The sequence below is a fragment of the Hylobates moloch genome, unplaced genomic scaffold (genome assembly GCF_009828535.3).
Source record: "Hylobates moloch isolate HMO894 unplaced genomic scaffold, HMol_V3 SCAFFOLD_8, whole genome shotgun sequence".
Classification (NCBI taxonomy): Eukaryota; Metazoa; Chordata; class Mammalia; order Primates; family Hylobatidae; genus Hylobates; species Hylobates moloch.
In genome coordinates this window covers 83,207,287-83,220,841 of record NW_026652283.1, presented here as the reverse complement: position 1 = coordinate 83,220,841, position 13,555 = coordinate 83,207,287, and the positions used below count along the sequence as shown (strand labels likewise).

At 44.0% G+C, this 13,555-nt stretch overlaps 1 pseudogene; it reads right to left on the bottom strand.

Moving 5' to 3' along the window:
• Nucleotides 1-9,726: 9,726 nt before the first annotated feature.
• Nucleotides 9,727-11,014, bottom strand: LOC116472454 (vascular endothelial growth factor receptor 1-like; annotated as a pseudogene).
• Nucleotides 11,015-13,555: the final 2,541 nt, after the last annotated feature.

Sequence of the window (13,555 nt, the reverse complement as noted above, 5' to 3'; positions counted from 1 at the left end):
ACCACCACGCCCGGCTAATTTTTTTGTATTTTTAGTAGAGACGGGGTTTCACCGTGGTCTCGATCTCCTGACCTCGTGATCCGCCCGCCTCGGCCTCCCAAAGTGCTGGGATTACAAGCGTGAGCCACCGCGCCCGGCCTATTCTGCCAATATTAATAATTACTGACTAGCATGTAGTTTTATTTGCACTATCATTTTAATGGTATTTACTTTATATATTAATTTTTGGCCTAATTAATTGGAGGCTTCCAGAAGGATGATCCCCTGGAGCAATTTTCCTTGTGTTTCCCCCTTTTTGTTCTGCAAGCTTATAGCATATGGCAGCAAGGAGGATCTCATTGCTCTCAGGGAGGGTGCAGGACACAAGGGCAGTGTGTGGCCTGATGAAAGCTGCTTGTCCTGGGAGCCCTCAGCACACAGAACTTTAGTAGAAGAGAAACCCTTTCACATCAGGAGCCAAAAGCTTTGTTAGGGGAGGGACTGCAGATATTGAGTCAAGCAAATCTGGCAGGGTGGCTTACAGTGAGAGGAAAGGACTAGTGGGCCAAGGGCAAAGGTAAATTCACCAGGGCAAAGGTAGTCTGAGCTAAATGCAAGAGCCTGGGCTTTGTTTCGTGTATGCAGGGAGATTATGGAATAGCACAGCCAAGACCAGCAGCCTCCTGGCCCAGCGACTATGGCATGGGGCCACGCCCTGGGAACGATGGAGCTCCAGGCTTGGAGCATGTGTGAGCCAAAGGACCTCCAGGTGGAGGCTGGTGGGTGGCACCTCGACAGTGGTCTGGAGGGAGCCAGAGCAGCGAGGGCCTTGCCTCCTCAGCAAGCAATTGTCCCTGGGGCTGCACCAGTCAAGGCTTCAACACTGACAATGTGATGTCTCTAGAACAGAGTAGTGGTGGCCAGAGTAACCCCTTCCATTCTTTCCTAGCTTATGTTTGGAAGAAGGACAAAAGCTTTTCAAGCCCTTAGTGTTCTTCTGTTATTTGAAAAGGAGGCTTCAGGAGGGAGGCACTGGGCACCATTCTTCTGGAACTATTAACTGATGAAATTTAAAAAAAGATGTGTTTGTACCCAGTGGTAGATAATCTCCAAATGTGGTCACCATCAGGTCTGATGTCCTTTCCTGTATGTGTCAAGGGGTGGAATGTATGTCCCCTCCCCTCATGTCTGGATTTCCCCTGTGCCTGCTTTGACCAAATGTGGAAGTGATATGCTCGGACTTCCGAGCCCAGGTCTTACGGCCTGGCAGCTTCTGTTTTCTTCCTCCAGGGACATTCACTCTTGGTTGCTCCCTCTGGACCCCAGGGCCCCTACTATGAGAAGCCCAGTTTAGAGATGCCAGGTGGTGGAGGGCTGAGGCCCTGACCAACAGCCTCAGCAGAGCTCCTGGTAGACACAGAACCACCTGGCCAGCTCTGTGAGGGGGGCCAATCTGCACCTGCCAGCCCTGCAGCACCAGCCAAGACCATACAAAGAACCACTCGGTCAATCCACAGAATCATAATGAATGGCTTTGTGATTTTAAACCACTAAGTTTTAGGGTGGTTTAAAAAAAAGTATTGATTGAGCATCAAAATATACCCTAAATTCGTCAAGTGAATGAAGCAGAGAATATATATATATATATATATATCTCCTAATTGACCAGGTCAGGGAGTGGCTACTTCAGGCTTGGCTGACAGAGCCTGAACCTCTTTATTCAGCCCACAAAGATTCAGGACACCTCCGATGGCTGTCCCCGCATCTATAGCTTCCTAGACCTTGGCCCAGGGGACTCAGAGACGTCAGTGCTGGAAAGAGCCATAGGGGCCACTTAGTCCAGTGACTTCATGTTGTCAATAGATAAACTGAGCCCAGAGAGGGAAGATGACCTGCTCAGGTCACAGAGCTGGAAGTGAAGCTGGATTGAGACTAGGTCTTCTGAAACCATCCCGTTCCTTTTTCCACTGTCATAACTAGGTTCTCCTGTGTCGACTGCTTTCTGTATGCCATGCACCCTGTGCATTCTCCCTGTGAACCCTCCCTGCAGCTCTCCATCCTCAATGGTCAATACTGTGGCCCACACCCACTTTCCAAAGAGGAAACCAGAGCTGAGAGGAGGTGAAGTGGATTCCCCAAGTTATGAGCTGGGAAAAGTGGAGCTGGACTTTGAAAGGGGCCCCATTGTTGGCAAACACCCTCCACCGCCCTTTCTTTCATCACAAGGTGGGCTCAGAATTCCGGATTTAGTTTTACCTTTCTGGTGTACCTTTGGATACGTTAGTTTGCTGCTGGGAGGTGAAATGGGAAAGACTGCTCCATAACCCGTGATTGCCAGTCAATATGAACACTCTTATAATATGAGGTGCTGTGTAGATGCTCACTCATAACTCATGTTCAATTGCATTGTTTTATAGTGAGATTTAAGGAAAGATCTCCTTCTGCCTTTTCTCCTTTTTAAATGTAAACATAGCACAATTTAAAGAGAGGAGTTTTCTCTCCAGCTCTGCTGAAGCCCCTCAGTGGAGTGTGTGGATTCAAATGCACTCTGACTTCTGGCCACAGCTCACGCTTAAGATGTCCCCAGGGGAGAAAGGAGGAAGATTGTCCTGGTGTTTTTTTTCTGCAGAGGAGGGACCTGGAGCACTGAAGTCTGTGATTCACCTGTTTCAGGTGGCTCCTTGGGCTCCTGGGGCTGCCTCATGCAGCCTAGGAGAATGGAGGTCCCCAAAGAGCCCCACCTCCAGGCTTGGGGGGTTCTCAGCCCTACCCAGCAACACCTTTTGAGTTTCCCCTTTCTGTGCTACATGTATTTCAGACTCCCTCACTCACTAAAATTCTCTGACCCTCTTCCTGCCCCCGATCAGCAAATGACCCTGTCACCTATTTCACCAAGAAAATAGAAGGTGTCAGGATAAAACACTCTTAGCTTCTTGCCAGAAATCCTCCCACTTCATCTGCGCTCTCAGCCCTCCTGGGCTTGTTCTCACTGACACATGGTAAAGGCGAATCCCACCCACCCTGGCTCCCCTCTGCAATGACTTTGCTCCATCAGCTGTGCCTATCTTCTCTCTCTCTCCATAGCTCACATCTTTCCCATTGACACAGTCCTTCCCTTGATCCCTCCAGCTGCTGCCCTGTTGCTCACCTCTCTTCACAGCTAAACTTTGTGAAGCCAAATGCACGTTCTTAACTCCTATTTGCTCCTCAAAGTACTCAAATGTGATGTCTGCCATCCCCATTCCACTGAAACTCATCACTCCACAGTCACTCGTTAAACCCTCTGGAAGGTCCAGAGGCCTCATTGTAGCTGCTCAACTGCTCAGCTGCACCAGACACTACGACTACCACTAGTGTCCTGAAATACTCTATTGTTTTTGTTTTTACCTCCTAGAAAACATCCCTCTCTTAATTTTCCTCCCATTTCTCTGACTGTTCCTTTACTGTCTTGTCTTTTTCTGTCTCTAAAAGTTTGCTTCTGCCTTGACTTCTGGCCCTTTCTCTTCCAGATCATCACATTTTCCCTGGACCAGAGGTCTGGCCAGGGACTGAGGGTAATGCAAACCCAGAGTGGCCAGATAGTCTCATTCTCCAGAAAAGCCAGAAATCTGGATCTTGTTTGAAATCTTTTGGTTATTAAATGCTGGCATTTAGAAGATCTTCTGGGAGCACACGTCTCTAGGTGCCCCTGAGCATCTCATAGGCACCTGAAACTGGTACATCCAGAACCCAATCCATCATCACACTCCTACCCCTGAGCTGGCTCTGCAATCTCAGTAGATGGCGGCGCCCTCAATGAAGTGGCCAGAAACAGATACCTGGGACTCTCTGCCACACCCACCACTTCACAGTCCTGCAGATTCCTCCTCCTGAATACTGTCCACATGGCTCTGTCCTTACTGCCACTTCTCTATGTTGGGCCACCACCACTTCATCCCTTCAGGAACTCACCCTCCTTCTGGTAAAAAGAGTCCCCATCTCCTGTCTTAGCCTCCCTTAGTCCTTTCTGCAGCCAGAGTGATTCTTCTAAAATTCAAATATGATCATGTCTTTCCCAAGTTTGACTCATTTGCTGATTGAGTTGGGCCCAAACCTTCAGTGTGGCTTGCAAGGCTTCTTGTGGTCTGGGTCCTGCTGAACACTCCCGGTCTCCTCCCTCTCTCTGTTCACCCCACACTGCTCTGTGCTCCTGCCTTTCTGGTCTACTTTTAGTTCCTTAAATGAGTCAAACTCTCTCTCACTTCCAAGTCGTTTTGTCTGTTGATCCCTCTGCCTAGCGTGTCCTTCATTCCACCCCATTTACTGCCACGTTCTTCTTTATTCTCACAACTCGTTTTAGAGGTTGCCCTTCTAGGAAGCCCTCCAGATGTCCTCAGCATGTACCAGTTAATGCCCCATCTTTTCTTTAAAATAACATCTTTATTGATATATAATTCACATACCATATAATTCACCCACTTAAAGGGTAAAATTCAATGGTTTTTAGCATATTTACAGAGCTATGTGACCATAACTCCAATCAATTTTAGAACATTCTTATCACCCTAAAGAGAAGCCCTGTACGTATTAACAGTCAGCCCCCTTTCCCAGCAATCACACTCCACTGCCACCTAAGCCCTAGGCAATCACTAATCTACTTTTTGTCCCCATAGATTGGCCTACTCTGGACATTTAGCATAAGTGGAGTTAAATAACCTGTGGTCCTTTGTGACTGGCTTCTTTCACTAAGCATACTATTTTCAGGTTCTGCATGTTACAGCATGCATCATTACTTCTTTCATTTTTAATTGCCAAATAATATTCCCTTGTATAGCTATACTGCATTTTATGTATCCATACATCAATTGATGGATATTTAGGTTGCTTCTCCTTTTTGTCCATTATGAATAAGTCTATTGTAATCATTAGTGTACATTTTTTTTGTGGACAGATTTTTATTTCTTTTGGGTGTGTATCTAGGAGTAGAATTGCTAGATCATATGTTAACTCTATGTTTAGCCTTTTGAGGAACTGCCAGACTGTTTTCCAAAGTTGCTGCACCATTTTACATTACCAACAGCAGCACATGAGTGTTCCAGTTCCTCCACATCCTTTTCAACACTTGTTATTGTTTGTCTTTTTGATTATAGCCGTCCTAGGGGATGTGAAGTCATATCTCATTGTGGTTTTGATTTTCATTCTCCTGCTAGCTGATGTTAAGCATCTTTTCACTTATACATCTTTTTTGGGAAAATATGTATTCAGACCCTTTGTTCATCTTTAAATTGGGTTGTTTGAGATTTGTATGATTGTTTGTGTTCTAGATACAAGTCTCTTATCAGATGCATTATTTGCAAATATTTTCTCTCTTTGGGTTTTCTTCTTACTTTCATAATGGTATGCTTTGAAGCACAAAACTTTTTAATTTGATGTAGTACGATTTATCTATTTTTTCTTCTGTGGCTTGTACTTTTGGTGTCTTACTTAGAAGGTCTTGTTTACCCCAAGGTTGTGACAAGCTAGATATACTCAGCGATGATCTTAATTAAGTCATAGGCTTTGTGTATTGTAATTTCCTTTCCCTAAAAACAAAGATAGCAAGAATATCTGGTCTGTGGATGTAGGTTACTGTGAAGGTCAAATGGGATTATGGCTTTTAGGGACCTCTCCCATTAATTAAGCACTTTGCAAGGTGAGTATCAATCATGATGGATCTGTGGGAAGGAAGGAAAACTCTTGGACCACTGTACATGCCCTTTGGACATGACCATCTGCATTTGCTTAGGGCTGCCTCCCTCCTTGCTTCCATGGAGACTGCCTCTGAAGAGCCTTTCCCCAGGGGCTGGCCCCAGCAGTTCTGCCTCCTAGGCCATTTCTCTGCATGATGATGGAGGGGGCACTAGGGCCTCCTGGGGTGGTGCTAAGTTTGCCTTTTGCCATGAAGCATGGATTTAGTACATATTGGGTACCAAGCACTTTGCCACACACCTTGATGGATACAGATAGGAATAAAATGTGGTCCTTGAGAGCACAGAGCTTAGTGGAAAAGACAAGCTGTTCACATGCACATTCATACACACTCATATACACTTATATGCATATATACTTATGGATTCACATACACTGACATATACACAGACATATACACATTCATACACACCATAAAATAAAAATACATGTTCTTATACACACTCACACACATATGTATATTCAGAAACTTCCATACATGCACACTCATACACAAATGCACTTTTACTCATTCACACAGCACACACTTACACATGCATACACTCACAGATTCACACAAGTTCACACAAGTATCCATATATACATGCTCACACCCATACGTATACTCACAAATACACACTTACCTGTACACTCATACTGGTACATGTACACAAAGACATTCACATGCACACGGTCACACAAAAGTACAACCATACACATAACACACACTCATGCACACAATTATACACCTACTCATACAAAACGCACACATACACACACATCCATACACTCACATATACATGCACACAGTGGTATGTATTAAGTGGCAAAATAAAGTCAAAGGAATCCGAGGGAGGTTTTAGATAAATAGAAACTAATATTTATTGATCATCTCTTGTATTCCAGGAAATTCACATTAATTATCTGTTTTAATTCTTAAAATTGCCCTATGATATACTGTCACAGGGAAAGGACATTTATAGAGGGGATACTGAGACTCAGAGAGATTACCTCTGCAGAGTGAGGATTTGAGGCCAGTCTGCTTGATGTCCAAGGCTATGCCCTTTATTCCAGCTGAGTCTGGGGTGAGCACCTGTAGGGGCTGCTGAGGGTGGTGGTGTAGAAGATATTCCATGGAGATGAGGGAAGAAAATAGGACTCCTATTTATATTTATTTGGATAGACTACTTCTATCTCTTTTGTTTTACGTTTTTGGAAGTTAATGTTATTATGTGAAGATGGTATGCAAAATATAGTGCCAAACCATGTCTGTCTTATATCTGTAGCATATATTCTTGGTTTGTATAAAAATAACTTTAAAATTCCAGTTTCCTTAGTTCTGCACAAAACACACACACGCACACACACACACCATTACATCACTGTTGGTCAAAGATACAGTCCTCCTTTAATCAATTTAAATGAGGCTAGCAAGTATCTGTTTGATGTTTGCATTCTTATGGGCTAGGAAACAAGGCACACATCCCTAAACATGACATCTAGATGCCACTTCTTGGAGTGATAAGAAACAGACTTGCATATGGTTTCAGCCCCATTCCACCCACACTGTTCCACGTACATTATCTCAGAAACCCTAAAAGGAAGTGCTTGTTCTTTGTTAGTGCCAACCATTTTTGTCATAAATGGCAAATGATTGAAATATTATTATCAGTTAATTCATGTTTCAATTTTCAGTGCTATTTTAATGAACAAGCACTTTGTAACTAGATAGCTCATTATTACAAACCTCCATTTTCTTTCTACATGAAGACTCCAAATGGAATCTTTGACTGATGGACTCATGCATGCTACAAACCTGAGTTTGAAGAAGCGAAGTAATATAATTCCAATGGTTTTTCTTTTCTCTTGGAAAGGGGTATTGGTCTCTTAATGATTAAGAATTAGATTATTGAAATCAAGACATTATATGAATAGCTAAGGTTTTCTTTGTTATCACTATTTGCTGGGTTATTATCTGATTGGGAAAAATAAGTAGAGAATTGATCGAGGCCTTCTTTTTTCTGTGTTTAACCTCCTTCCAGTTACCAGATTTATAATATTGCCAGCTGTCTCAGGTGCTATCGCATATGTAAAGATGAGGAAGAACAAAGATTTGTCCCCTCTTCTGGCTCTAGCCTGGTTTTGTTTGGATTTAGATCTTGGTGGAGAGGCCTGTCCCACTCCTCTCTTCTGTCTAGTGAGTCCTCCACAAGAGCCACCGCAGGGTTCTTGTGGAGCCTGCTTAGGAATGTGCTGATGACAGTCCCATCTCTACATACAGAGAGCCTTTAAACAAGAATGTGACACATAATAATGGAAACATATATTCTTCTGTTATTTAGAGTTCAGGTTTTAGAGTTAAGTTACATGGATAAAAGGAAGCATACTCTTCTCCCCTAGAAGCAGCAATCCACTGTTGCTCATCCAGCTTCTGATTGGCTGCAGAAGGTGCAGACATTCTAAATACATAAACCCTAACTTGCATAAATAGCACCACATCCAGCTTAGTGATCCAAGGCCCACTTGATCTTTAGACCCTGAAGAGTAGGCGTTCTTTCCTACCCTGTCTCCCTATTCCCATCATGCTCAGACCCCAGGCAAGGTTCAAAGCAGTTGAAAATGGGCTTTTCTTCTAGTGATGGCTCATTAACTAATATCCTGTGTCCCAACTGTAGACATATCTTGCATAAATTACATACCACCTTTTTTCTCAAGGAGTTTAAACTGCTTAATATGCATCAGCTAATGCTCTTCCACACCTTTCCAGATTAGCATGAGACAGTGGAATCCCCATAAAATGAAAAAGAAACATGACTGACTTCCTGTGTTTTGGGTCCCAACTGTGTTGGTGAATTGGTTTGGTTGGTATAGAGACGGGGTTTTCCCTCGACATGGTTGACCTGTTTCTTCCATCAGTCCTAGTTTGGGTATGGAGAAAATCCTCCTTAGGACTGCATTTTCATTCTTCTCAGCTTTCTTTCACAACTAACTGTGCAAAGCAGGATAATACCAAGAAATTGAGTTAAGTGTCTGGACTATATATTAATACTGGAAATAGAATGTGACATTTTAAGTGTAAGACCATCATGCCATGAAGACAACCTAGCTCTGGGTAAGTTTTCAGTGCAACTTACTAGAGGAGCCAAAAATATGGGCTCAGAGTTGAACACCACCCTCAGTGCTATAAATCAAAACATGCCACGTATGGGAATGGACATAGAACAAGTTCCACAGGTATAGTTTTAAAATGTGCTTTAACTCCAAAAGAGATGTTTATCCTTTTTTTGCCTCCCAGAATCCAGAAAATATCCCCTCTACTCTGTCCTGTCTGCTCCTGGCTGGGCCCTCAAATGTAGAAGGGTCAGAGCTGGGAAGCCTCTGAAATGGCATTGCTAAGCCCTGTCCCCCACCCCGCCCACATGGTGCGTCTCAAATTCTTTCTCAGGCCTTCTCCTGGTTTCTCTTTTCTCCCTTGTTTTCTGCTTTTTTCCTTTTCCTCCTCACGTGTCGTAGGCCTGTTAGAGGACTCCCGAGACATTGCTCAGGCCAGCCAGCGATCCCTGGGGCTGGCTTTCATCTGAGAACAATGCTCAGATAAAACCAGGGCTTGTTGCCCTGGGTTTTGGTCTGCAGGACTGGCCCAGTGGAGTCCATGATCACTGCGTGATCAATGCAGTTCCTGAATCAAACTGGTCTTGCGTGCCCTGAGGTCTCGGGGGTTGGAGCAGGTAAGTCACTGGGCTTAGAAAGGATTTCTCTAACACTGAGTAACATGAAGATTTAGCAGTAGTGTTCTTCACTTGTCACTATTTCTCTATCTGGAGTTAACATTCTTGTTAGTCAAAAAAAAGAAAAAAAGCACTATTAAAAAATCACGAAAAGCAGCCAGCTCCCCTGGAAAGGTAAAGTTATAAACTTATATATGCATAATACTGGCAAAAGTTAGTTTTCTGGGGGTATAAATACACATGTGCTTCTAGAAATAAGGCTTCGTGTCAAACTCTAGACGAGTGGAGTACAAGACCACCAAGTTTTAGCCGACTACAATTCCCAGAGGGGTGGGGAGCAGGACGCCATCTTCCTTTCCAGCTCGGCGTTGTCGTGGGTGAACCTGTGCTTGCCTTCGCTGATGTGCCCACTGTTGGAATGGCGGAAACTGGGCCTGCTGACATCAGAAAGCCCCGACTCCTTAGTTTTACTAGTTAGTCTCAAGTCAATCTTGAGCGAGGCCTTGGGTTTGCTGTCAGTCCTGGTGAAGCGCTTCAGCATGGGAGAGGCCAGCAGAGCGCTGCTGTCCCCCTGGTAGTCATCAAACATGGAGGTGGCATTTGGCAAAAGTTCTTCAAAGGTTTTTATTCTTTCCAGGCTCATGAACTTGAAAGCATTTACGTATCTGACATCATCAGAGCTTCCTGAATTAAACTTGGAGCTGAAATACCTTCCTTGAAGAAGTCCTCAGAGAAGGCAAGAGTTGAGTATGTAAACCCACTATTTCCTGTCAGTATGGCACTGAGTGGGATGTAGTCTTTACCATCCTGTTATACATTTGCTTGAAGCAAATCACCTAGTTTTTCTACAAGTTCTGCAAATCTTGGCCTTTCTTTTGGGTCTCTGTGCCTGCAGTCCAGCATGATCTGATAGATTTCAGGAGTGGAGTACTCAGCAGCTCTCACCCTTATGCCTTCCCTCAGGTAACTGCAGAAGTGCTCATCCATTTGCACTCCTGGGTATGGAGACCCTCCTAAGGAGAAGATTTCCCACGGCAATACTCCCTAAGACCACACGTCGCTCTGGGTGCTGTAGATTTTGTCAAAGATAGATTCAAGAGCCATCCATTTCAGAGGAAGTCAAGTACCTCCTTTTCTCACATAATTGGGGTTCTTGTAAATATCCTGGGCAAGGCCAAAATCACAAATCTTCACCACATTGTTCTCAGATAAAAGAATGTTTCTTGCTGCCAGGTCCCGATGAATGCACTTTCTGGAAGACAGAAACTTCATGCCTCTGGCCACTTGAAAACTGTAAGAAATCAGAAATATGGTTAATGAGCCATAGTGATGGGCTCCTGGTAGAAACCGTCAGAATCCTCCTCTTCCTCAACATCACTCAGATTTTTATCTTCCTGAAACCTGGAGCTCCCAAAGCTCTCGCTGCTGGTGATGCTATCTAGTTTTGGTTTCTTGCCTTGTTCCAGGCGTGGCTCCATTTTTTCTTTCTTATGCTCCATGTGTAATGCCACATCCTTGTTGAGAAAAAATAAGTCACATTTGCTCTTGAGGTAGTTGGATAGATTTCCATATTTGCAATATTCAACAATCACCATCGGAGGCCCTTGGTTTGCTGATCTGACCCCGGTCTGAAGGAAGCAAGAGGGTTGAGAAGGAAGTCCAGCTGCACTGTGGGGCCCATGTGGTGCCCTGAAGACCTCCTCTCCCCTGCCCTGCGTTTCCACTGCATGCCCGGGCTGGGCACACAACCCCTTATCTTCTTTTTTGTGTTTTATTCTACACATAAGATACTACTACAGTAGAACACATCTGTAAAAATAAACAAATGCATATTCATATGTTGGAGGCATATGTCCAGAACTGTTGTTGATGGCAGCGTGCAATCAAAAGCACAGAAGCCTTTGCTTCCTACTCCATCCTGCAGCCTCCCCTGTGGGGCAGGGGTGCTGTGCCAAAGGGGGCTCCAGGCAGCCCTGCCTCCCTCCACTGCTTTGGATTTGGCCCACATTGAGCTTTCACTGCCCCTGCTTCCTCTTGGCAGAGATTCTTCCTCTTCTCCTTCACTCTGCAGGATCTGAAAGGACACCGACTCCTTTCCAAAGAATGCTATGTATTGAAATGCAGAGAAACAGAAAGTAGATCACAAAATTAACTCTGTGGAAATGGTTACAGGACATCTCGAAAGGTCTTGGCATCAGCTGTCCCTGGTCTCCACTCAGTTCTGCCCTCCTAGGTCTCCTTCTGTTCTTTCTCAATGAGCCCCACAGAAGTTCTCTTCCTTTTTCCCTTTTGCACACCCATGTACACATCCAAGAGCACACCCCAGGCTCCATGACCCGTGACCCACCTCTGTGCCCACTGCTGGCAGCAGTGCTGCCCAGGCCAGGGAACATTGCACTACTTTGATCTCTATGGCATTGATCTTTGGCTTCCACAAAGGAGGGGAAGTGGGCACAGCTCAACAATGCCAGTTACATTTTTAGTTCTCTTACAGAGATTATTTTATAATTGATTACAGAATAATATTCTATGTGACATTTACTGCTTAGTCAATTTTAAGGAAGAAAACACAGGATCGCTAATGCAAAGGTGAATGGCAGTGGTGAAGGTTCAAATGGATCTTGACAGACTGGGTCACTGAACTGAAAATAAAATGAAATTTAAGGAGAAAGAAAGTAAATCTGGGAATGCTCTGATACTTTAAAAAATAGCCACATACAAAAATGAGATGGTAAGAGCTGTTGATGGGTATCAGTTCAGGGGAGACAACTATTTTGTGACTAGGTCATAAGTAAAAAAGGCCTACTTACGACTAGACTAATAAGAGCCCATCTTGAGACACTTGCTAGAAAAATGATTGTGAAGAGCTGATTATTCCCAGGCTTAGAAAACAAATTTAGTCTACTCTCCTACCATCTACCCAGCACTTGGGAAGAATCAAAGCCTCACTATGGATACTTTATCTTTGGGTTGAATGAACAACTGGTTTTGGAATATATACAATGATCACCACACATATAATTCAGCAGCCCCATTACATTAAGTAACTGGTCAACTCTTTTAGATGTGGAGGGTTATAAATAAGGTCTCAATTCTGATTCTGGTCTTTTGCCAGATGCTTTTCTGTCTTCAGTATCTGCTGTTCAGTTCTTAGGTCTTGGGCTACTCAGAAGTTGGCTGACTCAGAATAAGGACACCCTGTCCTTGTGAACAAATGGAAGAAAGTGAGGTCCTAGTTACTGAAGGGGACTGTGAAAGGAGCTGGATGACCTTCCGTTGACCTATTGCAGAGGGTATTCCTGCCCTGGAATTGACATTCTGCAGAGTCTTTTAGTCTCCAAAGGGGTCAAATGTGGAACCGAAAAATTGAGAGCATTTGACTCTAGTCTTGTAACATCTTGCTCAACAGTTGCCAAACAATTCTGAAATAAAATTTTAAATGTTAAAAAAATCAGGTGCTGTGAGGACATCATGGTATCAAGCATCTGGATGGAAAAAGAGGAGTAAAGTACTGACTCCTAATAGATTGGATGGCTATCTCTAGGAAGGATGGAAATTGTGACCATGGTGTCTGTATTATTTTCCCATTGCCACTGTAACAAATTAACACAAATTTAGTGGCTTAAATTAGTGCAAATGTATTCTCTTACAGTTGTGGAGACCAGAAGTTTGAAATGAACCTTACGGGACTAAAATCAAGGTGTTGGGAAGGATGGCTCCTTCTGGATACTCCAGAGGAAAATCTGTTCTTTGTCTCTTTCAACTTTTCTTGGCTGATGGCATTCCTTGGCTTGTGGCTGCATCACTCCCATCTCTACTTTTGTTGTCACACTGCCTTTTCTTCGTTAGTAGTCAGGTCTCCCTCTACCTTCTTATATTCTTGTGATTATGTTTAAGGCTTAGCAGGATAATCTCCCCATCTCAAGATCCTTGACTTAATCACAACTGCAAGGCCCTTTTTGCTATATAAGTTCACAGGTTCCAGGGTTAGAGCCTGGGTATCCTTGGGGGCAAGTGTTCAGCCTCCCATAGTGTCTTTATAAGAGGCCTCTTTCCTTTAAGCAGAAGGTGCTCATTCTTGGAAGCACTTGTGGTTGCCTTTCATCTTGAAGGTGGCAGGAGTCTCTAGTGCCACAGTTGTA